Raw genomic sequence first — 15,271 nt, 5'->3', positions numbered from 1 at the left:
TTATTACCATACCAGGCTGAAATCCATAAGATTTGGCCAATCCTCTCCAATTAGCACAACCAAAATATGTGTGATCGACCTCATTATAGATCTTAGATTTGAAATTGAAACCATCTTTCATCTTGAGGTAAGTACTCATCTTAGTCACCTCTTCCCTGCCGCGGAGGAAAAACTTGTCTTGGACAAAAGGTCTTGCATGGCAAGGGATACACTAGTCAAGATGTAAGAAAACCAAAAATTACACTTTGAAGCAGAAACCATATATAATACATGCCTAAGAACGAATATGTGCCAACAAATATTAAAAGTGATTATCACCGTATAATATTTGTAGTCACTTTGAAGCGCGAGGGAGAAGCCTTCATTATTGTCAAGGTGAGGATCGTCACACATACCCCTAGTGTCGCAACAGTAGGGGCACTCTTCCATTTTGTGTTGCATTCGTATAATTAAAATCAGCATAAAAGTTCGGCATGACCTTTGCTAAAAAAATGGACATATTGGGTGCCAGCAGTTTGATGAAACGGAACTAAATCTATGTTTCGCCAAAACATTAGCAACTCTATAGACATTCCCTGCAAAAATGAAACATAGCACAAGACACTTCGCGAGCAACACAATGCAATTCACGCCGAAAAAGTCAATCAATTCACAATTATCACATATACATGATGCACAATGAACACATTTGTACACATGTAATGCATTTCATCAATTCACAAGTACACATTTGTACACATGTAATGCATTTCAACACAATAAATATGAACACTGCTAGAAAAAATCTACATGAAAATAAATTGGTAGATGGAGGTCTTATACCATCCGGATCGAGAGGGACAACGATGGAGGAATCCGCACACGATGAGTTGTGTAGCGAAACGGCGGTGGCACGGCGGGGCGGGGGAAGGGCATTGGCACGGCATTGGCGACGGCGGAGGGCATGGCGGGGGCGAGGGCGGCGGGCAGGGCGGGGTCGATGGCGGAGGGCAAGGCGGGGCGGGGGAACGGCGGCCGGTGGCACGACGAGGGGCAAGGCGGGGTGGGGGAGAATGCCGGCCAGTGGCACGGCGAAGGGCAGGGCGGGGGCGAGGGTGGCGGCGCGAGATGGGGGAGATACTGAAAATGAGTTTCTTTGACTAACAATGTTAAGCATTGATTCATTATTAGTGCTAGGGCGGGTGACGTGGCCAATGCCAGCAGTAGGTTTTTGAATTAGAGTCCACTACATGTTCGTAGATGGCGTTTTGAGAGATGACATGCATAATACAGATATTTACAATGATACATATTCTTCTCGTGGTTCAGAGTACATAAATATGTTACGGTTAATTAATAATATTCGAGGTACACACGATTTAGGAGGTACGACACACAGAAATGAAGTACACAAATCATGCAGTACGGCGTCGTTTGACAACCCTCTCAACGACGGTTTGGGTCTTCTTAATCTTGCTTGAGTACTTTCGGCCCATGCTATGACTCTTTCTCGGGAAGGGACTTCCTGTTGCACGCAAGGTAGTTCTGCTCCTTCTGGTGGTGTAATCCGCTTGGTCTTCATACATCTCCTCTTCTATTGGGTCCACGCCAAATTGAGCATAGTCATCCTCGTTGGCGACTCCGTCCATCCCGACGATGCTCATTTTGCCTCTCCGGACGACAACACAACTAGGCTTTGAAGGGTCAGTTAAGTAGAAGCATCATGACACGTCCTTAGCGAATACCCAAGGCTCATATTTGCCGGTGATTCCTTTCACCCCCTTTGTACCAGCAGGTTGTGCTTCAGGCAGAGACATGGTAATGAAAGAATGTTCATGCTCGACGTTCATCGCCCATCTGACCCGGAACAGTGGCATCGTGTAATCTTCGTCGTACTCAAGTTCCCATATCTCTTCGATCCTATCGTAGTATCCTTTACTCTCATTTTTGGTCAAGTGCAGCATCGTCACACCTAAGTTCTGGTAATCACACTTTTTGTCCTTCGGCTCAGTATAGAATGTGTATCCATTTATGTCATATAATTGGTATGTGACGACAGTGCAAGCGGGGCCTACTGCTAATGCATAGATGAGATTTGCATTGGCCATACCGGTCGGTAGTGGTTTGTCTCGAATTCACTCGTTGAACCAAGGCACAAATTTGGAGGTGTGCTCTCTAATGATTTGGGCCTCGGTCCTTTGCCTCCCTGCCATTTCATGCTCTCTCCTTAAGGTGTCCTTGTGAGTTTGCTGCCAAGGACTGATTATATCTGCATGTTGTAACACTATTGTGTGCGCTCTGTCGAAGTTGGCTCGGCGGTTTTGTAGATCCACATTTAAATCGCGCTTCAGGTGTGAGTGACCCACTCCTTCAAGCCTATCAACATGTTTCTTCAAGGGCAAACCAAGCGATTGATCATCATTTATGACATTCTTGCAGAATGATATACACTCCTCGATTAGATAGGTCTGGACGATGCTTCCATCCGGACGGGCTTTGTTACGAACGTATCCCTTCACAGTTCCATTCATCCATTCAAACGGGGACATGGTATGCAAGAATGTCGGTCCAAGGTCTTTAACCTCCGCAATAATATGAACTAGTAGATGGACCATGATATCAAAGAATGACGGTGGGAAATATATCTCAAGCTCACAAAGTATTGAAATGATCTCCTCTTGTAATCGTGTCAGATGCCGCACACTGATCGACTTTCGGGACATAGCGTCAAAAAGTTGCAGAAATCAATAAGTGTGTTGCGGACGTGATCGTCCATTATCCCTCTGACAGCTATCGGAAATAATTGTGTCATCATCACATGACAATCATGTGACTTCATGTTGCTAAACCTTTGCTTTTTCGAGTCAAGATACCTGCGTATGAGTCCCGAGTAGCCGGAAGCAACTTTCATGTCGTCGAGGCATTTGAAAACTTGAGAAAGCGCATCCTCCTCGGGAGTGAAGCAAGCTGGGGGCAATAATCATCTTTGGTTTTGGACAAAGTTTTGCCCTTGGCTGACTCGTTGGCTTTGACTTTTTTTTCCTTAATCATGTCCTTGGTTTTAATGGATGAGGGTTGAAGCTCTTCCCTAATACTGATATCTTTCAAGTCTTGTCTCGCCCTCAGACCATCTTTACTCTTTTCTGGCATGTCAAACAGTGTGCCAAGCAAACTCTCGCACACATTTTTTGTGATATGCATCATATCAAGAGAATGAGGCATACTTAGTAGTTCCCAATACTGCAAGCCCCAGAAAGCAGACTTCCTTTTCCATACTTTTAGCAGATTTTCTCAGGGGACTTCTTTCTTTTCTTTCCTGGCTTAGGGCAATCTTCCCAATTCATTAACATTTCCATGATTGCTGCTCCAGACCCCTTACACGGTAGCCCTCGGGTCTCATCAGTGTTGTCAAAAAGATCTCCATGAGTTCTCCACTCGCCCTCTTTGTCAAGCCACCTTCTATGGCCCATGAACATGGTTTTCCTACTGACCTTTTTTGATAGCTGCCGAAAAGATGTGTCATCCATACATTTAACACAATCGCACTGTCCATGGCACGCCTGTCCGAAGATATATCTATAACCCAGATAGTCATGAACGGTCGTGAGCAATGCTGCTCTCATGTGAAAATAATTTCCTGTGCTAGCATCCCAGGTTTTCACCCCTTCGGGCTTCCATAATATTTCTAACTCCTCCTTCAATAGCTCAATATATTTGTTGATATCATTGCTAGGTTGGACTGGCCCTTAAATTAGCACAACCATGTGTATGTACTTTTGTTTCATGCAGAGCCAGGGTGGGAGGTTGTAAATCCATACAAATACGGGCCATGTACTATGTGTGCTACTCTAGTTGCCAAATGGATTTAGTCCATCACTACTGACACCCAACCTGGGGTTTCTTGGTTCTGCTGTGAATTCCGGTTCGAAATTGTCTAGTAATTTCCACTGACAACCATCTACAATATGTCTCAGAATGCCATCACTTTTAGACTTTCTAGTGTTGTGCCAAGTCATGTTCTTTGCCTCCTTTGGGTCAGCGAAATAACAATGCAAGCGAGGAATCAACAGAAGGTACCATACAACCTTCCGAGGTTCCTTCTTTCCAGGCTTGTATCGGGGTTGGTTGCAAGTTGGACACTCTATTTTGTTCTCATACTCATTTAGATATAAGATGCAATCATTTATGCATGCGTGATATCTTACATGTGGCAAATCAATCGGACACAGAATCTTCTTTGCCTCATCGACACTGCGAGGCAAAAAATTCCCCTTGGGCAAAACTTTGTGTAAATATTCCAATGTAGCATCCAGACTTGCATATGTGCTCTTGAATCTTGCCTTGATGTCCAGAAGTTTGAGTGTGATGTGCAAGTGCTATTTCTGGGATTGCAACCTTCATACAGTGGAGTTTTCGTGTCTATTTCGAATTGCGCCAACTTTACAGCCTCTTTAATAGCATCTCTCTCGCTTGTTGTCTTCTTCCGAAGCAGATCTTTGACATGAGGATCTTGTAGCATTGTAGCCAACGACATATCCTGCGTGACAGTCTCATGATCCTCTTCATGTTCGGGTGGCATTTCATCATTTCCTCCTCCATGCGCATGTTCATTGTTTCCTCCTTCTGGTGGCTCTGCTTGTTCATCGCCAGAGTTTTCTGCGTCATTGTTTCCTCCATCATCACTAACATCCTCCTCACCATGCTTTGGCCACCGTGTATCACCTGCAACGAAACTGCGACGAAGCACGTGCGCCAGCACGCTGCCTTTGAACGGGTTGTGCAAAACTCCATTTTCGCATGTCAAACATGGACATAATATGTGCACTTCACCCTTTTGTATCATATTTGCCACCGCGAAATTGAGAAAGCCCTTCACACTTCGATCCATATTGAATCTTTCGATAGGCAATAGCGCTGCAAAGGTAAAAGTACAAAAATAATTAAATATATTACCAATGAAGGCATAAATAATTGGCGTGACCTTTACTAAAAAAGGGACATATTCAGTGCTAGAAATTTGACAAAACAGAAATGAATCAACGTTTCGCCAAAACATTGGCAACTCTCTAGACATTGCTTGCAAAATGAAACTCCGCACAAGACAATAATTCACGAGCAATGCAATTTCTATAGCTAGCAACTAATGACACACACATCCATCACATATCCATCCAAATTAACGAGAAGTTCAGTCTATTTTACCTCATCAAAGGTGTGGGAGAGGGGGTCGGCCGACTGTACCTAAGTTGGAGCGCCATTAATGGAGTGTGGTGGAAATTTTAATGCAAGCATGTGTGTTTGAGTGGGTGGAGAAGAGAACTAGCATAGTGAGTGAGAGAGTGTGAAGGCTAGCAACATGCTAGCTAGATCTAATTAAATACCTACTTAAGAAATCATGAGAAAGAATTTGGCCTTTTTCTCAAGAATAAGGGAAGAGAGAGGGGAGGAAGAGGAAAGAAAGAGGAAGAAGGATAAAAATATCTAAATGGATGCTAGGTCACATGTGATTAGTGTTGCGACGTAATTACTGTCGTGCGAGAAATAAGGAACGCCATTACAATTCTATATATATATATATATATATATCCCTGGCGTTCGGGTAATGCTCACGCCGGTGTTATGCTCGCCTCAAAATATACTGCTGGTGTAACTTACTCGGAGACGCCATAGCTATTACGGTTAGTGCTGGCGTAGGGCACTTTGGCTACGCCAGCAGTAAGTTAGGCCAGGTCAGAACATTGGGACCCACATACAGGTGGCGTTCTCTAAAATTCCTATGCCCTATGGCGATTTCTTGCTCAACGTTTGCACTTTCTTACCAACTCTTGTACAAGTTAGGTTCAGCGTTGTTCTGACGATTAAGATTTCTCTGTTTGATGGTTTTTAAAATACAATAGCTATGGCGTACGAAATAGCCTGGCGCCACTACTATTTGAAAAAAAATAGTGTTGGCGTTGATGAAAACCGGCGCGTCACTAACGAAAGTTGTGTCTAGCACTTTTTCCATTAGTACAAGTGGTTGTATATATGGTGTACACTCACTCACTGTATTTGCAACTGTGGGTGATGGTCGTTCTTCATCCTGCAACAGTCGGTGTCCTTTTCTCAAAACAACTATCATCTCAGTTTCTGGATTAAGAGTGAGTATTGTCCACCCGATGAAAAGTACAATTAAGTAGCTCGTCCATAAGAAGTAACAAATCTACGAAAAAATCACCATGAACTTTGATAAAAATTGGATATATCAAGTACCCGAAATTAAATGAACGTTTCGCGACAACATTGGCACTCGTTACGAATACTTGCATCATGAAAAAAATATTGTACCATATATTGATCCATATGTAGTACATAGTCCTCTGGCACAAGCAATCAAATTTAAGAAGTCTACTTCCAAAGATTCAATGGTACTCCCTCCATCTCATAATATAAGAGCATTTTTCACACTACACTAGTGTCAAAAACGCTCTTATATTATGGGACGAAGGGAGTACATCATATAACAAATTTTAACTACACTAACAAAATGTTGCTAATGTACAAGTACAATAATGAGAACTAAAATCTCCATTAACACAGAGAAGGGGGTGTGCTTACCGGGGTGGATTCGGACGATGGCCAGGACGAGGCCGAGGACGACGGCGGAGGCGAACGACGAGTTGGGCGGAGACGCGGGCGACATTGGATGCGGAGGAAGGCGCGGGCAACGGTCACCGGAAAATAGTTGGAGGTAGCGTTGCATCACGAGACCGACAAACTTCAAGGCGGTGATGGGGAAGATTGGGTCTGCAACACCGTTCGAGGCGGCGGACTGCAACCTCGCCCTCATCGGTGGCGATGGACGACGCCACGACGCTGGCGAGAGAGAGACGGGGGAGAAAGATATGTGTCTGGATGGATAAGATCAGACTGTCTGCGAGGTGGAAAAGGTCACGTATAGAGTGACGAGCGACATATAGCGCCTTCAACAGCTATATATGCGTGGTAGGTGGCAGATAGCTGCGGCGGGTGCCCGATAGTACCCATCACTGCAGACTTTGATAAATTTTGAAACCATCAGGCACGAGTACCCAGATATAGCTGTCGCGGTCGCTTGGAAGCACCCGCCACTGCTTGGTGAGGAACCGCTGGCGGGCACATCTATATGCCCGTCAGTGTTGCTTCTCGCCCATGAAGAATTAGCGAGCGTATAATAGTGGCGGGTCCTCAAACGAGCCCTCCTGACAGCGCCCGCCACTCAGTAGAGGCCACCTGTAAGGTTTTCCCCAATAGTGATGGGCCTACCCCATAGGTATTCCCCAGTCAGCCGTTGGGGTAGGGTTGTTGCGCACACGCGCCATCATGTCTCAAGGGCACGGGGCACGTGGCGCGATGACAATGCCGCAGACATTTTGCATCCGACCAGCCAGATGACTATAAGTATTTCCCTTAAGATAATTCTTTTCAAGAAAATAGACTTGCACACTTAAAATACACTCTAACCTACAGCAAACCTATTACGACCAGCCAACCTTTCCAGCCTCCGCCATCACCACCTCCTCCAAATCCACCCCTTCCCATCCCAGCCGCCGCCGCCACCACCACCACCAAGGGCAAGCGGGATGGCCGGTAAGGGAGGCAAGAAGTCCCAGTCCGCTGTGGAAAAGAATTCTATGAGACCAGGTCTCACGCAAGACCCATCCTGATAAATGATACGTGGCATTCATAAATCACAAAGCATCCCTCACCCCCCACTTAAAATCAAGGAAAAAAAATTAAATGCTTTGTGATTTGTGAATGCCACGTGTCATTCATCAGGACGGGTCTCACCTGCTAACGGTGAGACCTGATCTTATATAATATTTTTCCGTCCGCTCTTCGGTACACCTGTGCGTGCGGAGAGGAAATCGAGGGGTTGGCCGCGGGCACGGAGCATACCAGGAAATGCGAGGAAGCGAAGAAGGCGGCCCAGGCGGCGAAGACTCGTGAGCTGGCGGCCCAGAGGGCGCGGGAGTTGGAGCTGAAGGCCGCGCGTAGGGGCCGCGATTAAACAACTCAGGTACAGAATCCGGTTCCGTTCACTCTTCCAAAATTTGCTCAGATTGACTGCAGATCCCGAAATTAGGGCAGATTGACTGGTGATTTGGACGATTTTGGACGGGGTTCTGACGCAATTATTAGAGCAAGATTTATAGTAATCCAATGGCAGATATGGACGGGAGCGCTGACTGCGCCAAGTTGTTAGAAATTAAAGGGCTTTTACTAGCGAATTAAGTAGTGCTGTATTTGTTAACTGCAAAATTGGGTGGGAATAAAGTAGTCGTGCTGAATTAGAGGGATTTTACTAGCGAATTAAGTAGGTAGTACTGTATTTGTTGTGCTGGATTAGAGAGATTTTACTAGCAAATTAAGTAAGTACTCCCTCCGTTCCAAATTAGTTGACTTGGATTTATCTAGATACGGATGTATCTAACACTAAAATATGTCTAGATATATTCGTATCTAACAAATCTGAGTCAACTAATTGGCAACGGCGGGAGTAGTACTGTACTTGTGAACTGCAAGTATGGACATTTTCTCACAGCAGAACAGGCAATTTAGTATTATACAAAATGTTAATGCTCATATAAGTCTGCTCATGTGTGCTAAGATTGCGTAAGCAAATTTCCAATGCCTGTTGATATGTGCTAAGATTTTCAGTTACAGCAAAAAAACAGGGAGTATATAGACCAACTCTCCTGTGCAATCAGGATTTTACTTGTATCCTATGCTAGCTGTGGTGATGCTTCCTGTTTTATACCTTCAGTGTAGTAGTAGCCCAACCAATTATCAAAGAATAATAAGTAGTGACAATACAGTCTCTTATATCACAGAAAAGAAAACCTGCCAAGTAAAAAAGACGGTCAGAATGCACCTTAAATCATTGCATACTATAAATTTTCTCCTAGATAATTTGATCATATACATAAACTAATTACTATGCATTGCAGCAAAGGCAGGCATCAAGGGCAGGGGAAGAACAAAACAGCAAGTGTTGTATCATGGCGAAATAAAGCACAATGTCAGGAGATTCATCTGTTCTACTGATATAATGTACTCCTTTGAACATATTATGTCTTGCCTATTTTGAACTCCTATGAACATATTACTTCACATATTACCTGCCGTGCTCACATATTACCTGTCTGCTATGTGCATGCTCATGTGATATTCTGCGATGGTCAAGTTCTCTTGTTGAATTTTTTTATCAAACCTATCAACAATAGAATCCAGAAGGTGCTTCTTGTGAAGCTAATTACAAGCTCACCATAATACAAGTGTCTTTTGATAACACACCGTTTGGAGGTTGATGATGAGGCCCACCATTAGACATTGGCATTGGGATACCCAAATGTTGTTGTTGGCAGGTCATGGTATTCAGGCTGGGGATCAAAGCGGAATATTGGCCTGTCCGTGGCAACAAGCATGCAGCCCCTTTGTCCCGCTCTCGGTTTTCCCCAAAATTTGGTAGCGTTCTACCCCTGCTCAACCCTTCGTCCCGCTCTAGGGAAAGAAAGAAGAACAGCGGCACGTGGTGAGGAGATGAGAAGCGAAGCAACTCGAGGTCCATGGTGGCACAAGCGAGCACGGATCCCACCGCCGTCTGCCCGTCTCCCTCTTCCCCTTCACTCTCTACCTTGCGGGTTCCTGGCCGTGGAGATTGGCGGTGTCCTGCTGCTCGCCAGATAGATCCAGAAGAGGTGGGGCTCGACAGCTCAACAGCTATGTACTGCGGTGAGGACGGTGCTCGGCAGTGTCACACTGGTCCGTGGTCGCCGTCATGGGCCTCATCCCTTGCTCGGACGGACGCCAGCAATGGTTGTCGCCCGGAGGCAACCTCGAGCATTCCATCCATCCTCCCACACGTCGCCGTTGTTGGCCTCATCGCTTGCCTGGACGGACGCGAGCAGAGGACACACATTGTCTGCCCGTCGTGCTTCGGCACTCCTGGCGGCAACAAGGATGCGCGGCCGAAAGGCTCATAACAGGTTTGTGTGCGACCGCGACTCCCATGGCCTCCCGGCGCTGCTATGTAATGCCCACCATCCAAACAAGAATTAGCATTGGTCAATATCCATGAATTCCATGCGGCAAATGCATAAACATCCAAACAGCAAAATTCAGGATGTATCTCAATATCAATGTCTGGTGATTTGATATTGAAGCCAATTCTTTCCAAGGCCTTGAATGTCTACATCCAAACGGAGCACAAGAGAGTTTTCTGGTCAAAAAGAACTATAGATACCCATCAATGAATAAAAATTAGTCAAATTTGGCCTATTGAAGACTTTGAGCTTGCATATTGTGAGACTACTTCAATTACTCTATCGGAGAGTATGAGTTTGCGTATTGAGAGACCACTTCAATTACTCGATTTTCTTTGTGAGAAGACTGAGTTTTCTTGTCCATAAGAACTGGAATTACCCATCAATCAATAGAGAATGGTCAAATTTGGCCTATTGGACTATGGGTTGGCATATTGTGAGACTCCTTCAAATACTCTATTTTCTTTGTGTGCGTGTTTTTGATTGAGTACTGATGTGTATCAGAGTGCCAGACATCAAGTGATTTGGCCGTGGGCATATAAACCTGGTACTGCTAGCTGAAGATACCACCCAATAACCATTCCTATTCAAGTAGTAGTATTAGTACCAAAAATAGTATACACAAAATTATTTCAACAACATACGTCTCGTAGGAACTATATTAGACAGACAGGTTGGGCCACCTAGCTTGGCCCGGACAAGATGAGTAAAAGGAAGCAAACGGCTCTAGTGTGTACTCTATAGGGTGAAAACAATTCAGAAAACAAAGATGGTGGTAGTTGGGCCACTCCAGCACTTTGGTGCGGAGAATCTAATGTAGAGGCTTCCTAATTTGCGTCAAAACCCAACCATCTATGATATTGATGTATCCATTACAAACAATCAAGCAAACAGACTGGGAACAAATTAAAAAATGCTATCACAAAGAATCAAAGCAAACCGTGCAGGAAGGAATTCAACAATGCTATCACAAACAATCAAAGCAAACCATGGGGAAAGGAATTCAGCAATGAGACTGAGCATACCTCATCTAGTTGCACATATTTGAGGTGAAGGAGGAAACGCCAACACACCTCATGCTGGCCTGCATATAATAAAACTCTGTGAGGCTCATCGCATAACTAAAGATTTCAATACAATATGATAAAATAATTAAGCTACCCTCCTAATTATACATCTGTATTGTTAATATGAACTTCGAAGTACTAGTCAGATTCAATGCGCCGCGTTAGCTTTGAGGGCAAATAATGTCACAGAAATTGGAAATTTTCGAACATGCTTTAACGGAGAGAAAAGCAAATATTACAACCACAGCTACACCTCCTGTTTATATAAGGTCAGGTTACAGCAGGGCAATAGAAATGTTTAACAGACACAACTATATTTCCAATGATGAACAACAATGGTTCCTGTTTTTATAACAGACACAACAATATGCAATATGTTACAACAACAACACAAAATACAAGACTAATACAGAACTGCACATTTTATTAACACGGAAGCCATAAATACTTAAACATGAGTGATAAGAACGTGCATCACTCCCAAACGAGTTCAGAAATCATGAGATAAAAATATGGGTACTCCCTTCGATCCTATTACTTGTCGCGACAAGTAATATGGATCGGAGGGAGTAGTTTATTTTGCAATGATGGAGAATATTTTTTTTTCGAAACGGCTGATGGAGAATAATAGGCATGCAGAACTAAAACAACTAAGTTTCTATCATGATCTACCACGCGCATTCAGCCATGTAAAAAATCCCCGCAAAAAATACATGTCCAACATATACAACTATGAGCTCTTTGGTTCAAAGAAGATGTTGGTAGGGGAATTTCCTTTGGTGCCACTATTCATCCATTTGGTTCAAATGAATAGAGAGCAGGGGGGAATGGAGGAATTTCTTTGGATACCAGTTTCAAAGAAAAATTGCAGGAACCATCTGGACCTCATTTTTCAAACTCCTACTGCCGAAATCTTGAACAACATACGTCTCGTAGAAACTATATTAGACAGGCATAGGCTGGGCCACCCAGCTTGGCCCGGACAAGATGAGTAAAAGGAAGCAAACAGCTCTAGTGTGTACACTGGGGTGAAAACAATACAGAAAACAAAGATGGTGGTAGTTGGGCCTCTCCATCACTTTGGTCTGGAGAATCTAAGGTAGAGGCTTCCTAATTTGTGTCAAAACCCAACCATCTATGATATTGATGGATCCATTGCAAACAATCAAGCAAACAAAGTGGGAAGGAATTCGACAATGCTATCATAAACAATCAAAGCAAACCGTGCGGAAAGGAATTCAACAATGAGACTGAGCATACCTCATCTAGTTGCACATATTTGAGGTGAAGGAGGAAACACCATCACGCCTCGTGCTAGCTTGCATATAATAACATTCTGTGAGGCTCATCGCATAAATAAAGATTTCAACACAACATGATAAAATAATTAAGCTACCCTCCTATACTTCTATATAGTTAATATGAACTTCAAACTGCTAGTCAGATTCGATGCACCTCATTTGCTTTTGAGGCAAAATAATGTCACAGAAATTGGAAAAATTTAACCATGCTTTAACAGAGAGAAAAAAGCAAATATTCACAGCTAGACCACCTGTTTATATAAGGTCAGGTTATACAAAAGGGCCATAGAGATGTTTAACAGACAACTATATTTCCAATGATGAACGTGGAAGTTGTATAACAGATACAACTATACGCAACATGTAATAACAAGAAAAAATGGTGACTGTCAACTCATGAAACGATGGAAACATACATCTGCTATGCTAATACCTACAGCATATTGCTCCTAACTTTTCTATCTACCAAGTGGTACGGCTACATCTATATAAACAAAAAAATAACTGAAGACACGGCCCTTCTTACACTTTTAGGGTAAAAGTAACACAAAATAAAATACTAACACAGAACTGCACATTTCATTAGCACCGAAGCCATAAATACTTGAACATGAGTGGTAAGAATGTGCATCGCTCCCAAACCAGTTCATAAATCAAGAGATAAAAATATGAGTGGTTTATTTTGCAATGATGGAAAATAATAGGCACGTAGAACTAAAATGACCAAGTTCCTACAACTGTCACACTTACTCTGCAATGTAGAACATCCCCGCAAAAACCATCTGGACCTCATTTTCCAAACTCCTACTACCGAGGTCTTTAATTGCATAATAGCGTCCTAGATTTGACCACATTTTTATTAATAATCCCGAGTTTTGTGAACCAAATATCGTTGACAAAATTCCTATGTTTTCTTATCACACGCATTTCTACCTTATTCTTGTGTCTATTCCTACATATCATCAGAACAAAACATGCCCTTACATTTTAAAGAATTAACACTACAATAAATATTTTTTTTAATGAGGAACATTAGAAGTATGATATTCAAAACTTATTTTCCCATGATGTAGAATCATATCGTAATATATATAAAGCTTGTACAATTATGTCTTAATAAACTTATTATTTTCTCATAATGTAAAATCATAAGACATCTACAGCATAGAGTCAAGTTTCAATTGTACAATATCAACACAGTTATGTACTCCCTCGGTTCATAATTATAAGATGTTTTGGATATTCCAATATAGACTACATACAGACAGAAATGAATGAACAAACACACTAAAATGTGTCTCTATCCATCCTATTTACAAAAAAGTTAGAACATCTTATATTTGTGAAGGGAGGGAGTAGTATATTATACTAGTCGCCGTGATAACATACATGTACAAACATCATCTTGTTCAACGATGTGTAGTTTCTCACTGATGTACAATCATAAAACATCTACAACACATATACCTAAATTTTAATAAATATTATAGTTCTATAATAATAATTGTACAATGCTAACATAGTTATATGGTTAATTTAGCTAGTTACTTGTAACACCCCGGATATGATTTTCCTAATATGTAATCCAACTCTTGCCGTTTCCGGCCTTAAGTTATTTTATTTTCTCGGGTTCGGGTTCTTTGTCTCCATGTGTTGTTATCATTGTCATGCATCTCATATCATGTCATCATGTGCATTGCATTTGCATACGTGTTCATCTCATGCATTCGAGCATTTTCCCTGTTGTCCGTTTTGCATTCCGGCGCTCCGTTCTCCTCTGGTGGTCATTTCTAACTTTCTTTCGTGTGTGGGGATTAAACATTTCCGGATTGGACCGAGACTTGCCAAGCGGCCTTGGTTTACTACCGGTAGACCGCCTGTCAAGTTTCGTACCATTTGGACTTCGTTTGATGCTCCAACGGTTAACCGATGGACCGAAAAGGCCTTGTGTGTGTTGCAGCCCAACACCCCTCCAAGTTGGCCCAAAACCCACTAAAACCTTCTCCATCATCTAGAGCGTTCGATCACGATCGCGTGGCTGAAAACCGCACCTCATTTGGACACTCCTAGCTACCTCTATGCCTATATAAAGTCACCCCCGAAAATCTCCTTCTCCTTCCCCCGTCCAAACCCTAAATCCATCTCCACCCGCCGCCGCCGGACAAAACCCGCCGGGCCGGACATTGTCCGACCCGCGCCGCCACCGCCACGTGTCGGATCCCGATTGGGTCGCGCCGCCACCCCACTTCACCGTTGCCGCCGGCCCGGGAGGCCCAGGAGGGGCCCCCGAGGGCCGTTGTCTCCCGCCGCCGCCCGGGGCCATCTTCCCCGCGGCCGGCCGCCTCACTAGACGTCCCTCCGCCGCCCGCCGCCCTCACCAGTGCGCGCTGCCCCGGCTACCGGTGCCCGCCGCCTCGGCCGCTGTGCCCGCGCCGCCTCGCCTCTCCGGCGCCGCCACCCCGCCGCCTCGGCAAGCTCCGGGGAGCGCCGCCCGCCGCCTCCACCGCCCGCAGCTCCGACCTCGCCCGTCGCCGCCGTCGTCTACAGTAATTTCGGCGGGATCCGCCGCCGCCTCAGGAAGCATGCCGGCCGGATCTGGATCTGAGATTCGTCTCGGGTTGACTTTTTGCCCGAAACCCTAATTATTTGGCTATATTCATCGTATCGTAACTTTGCATCCATAGCTCCGTTTTGGACATATAGCATATCAAAATGTTCGCCTCAAAGAGCACATCATTTCATATCATTGCATTATTTTCATTTGAGTTCATCTTGATGCCCGAAATGTTGTTAGAAGAATGCTATTTGAGATAATTGTCAGATCTGCTGCTCCAATTAGAGATTTGTCATTTTTGTCATG

General features: G+C 43.9%; 1 long non-coding RNA gene across 1 annotated transcript; it reads left to right on the top strand.

Moving 5' to 3' along the window:
- The first annotated feature begins 7,504 nt into the window (after positions 1 to 7,504).
- LOC125527182 (uncharacterized) lies at positions 7,505 to 9,133 on the top strand. Its single transcript, XR_007291992.2, has 2 exons — positions 7,505 to 8,017; positions 8,949 to 9,133. It is a non-coding gene; the product is annotated as an uncharacterized LOC125527182 (long non-coding RNA).
- Positions 9,134 to 15,271: the final 6,138 nt, after the last annotated feature.

Source organism: Triticum urartu, chromosome 5A, assembly GCF_056163025.1.
Source record: "Triticum urartu cultivar PI428250 chromosome 5A, HENAU_Tu73, whole genome shotgun sequence".
Classification (NCBI taxonomy): domain Eukaryota; kingdom Viridiplantae; phylum Streptophyta; class Magnoliopsida; order Poales; family Poaceae; genus Triticum; species Triticum urartu.
Note: the sequence above shows the minus strand (reverse complement) of the source record. Positions and strands in the feature narration are given on the sequence as shown.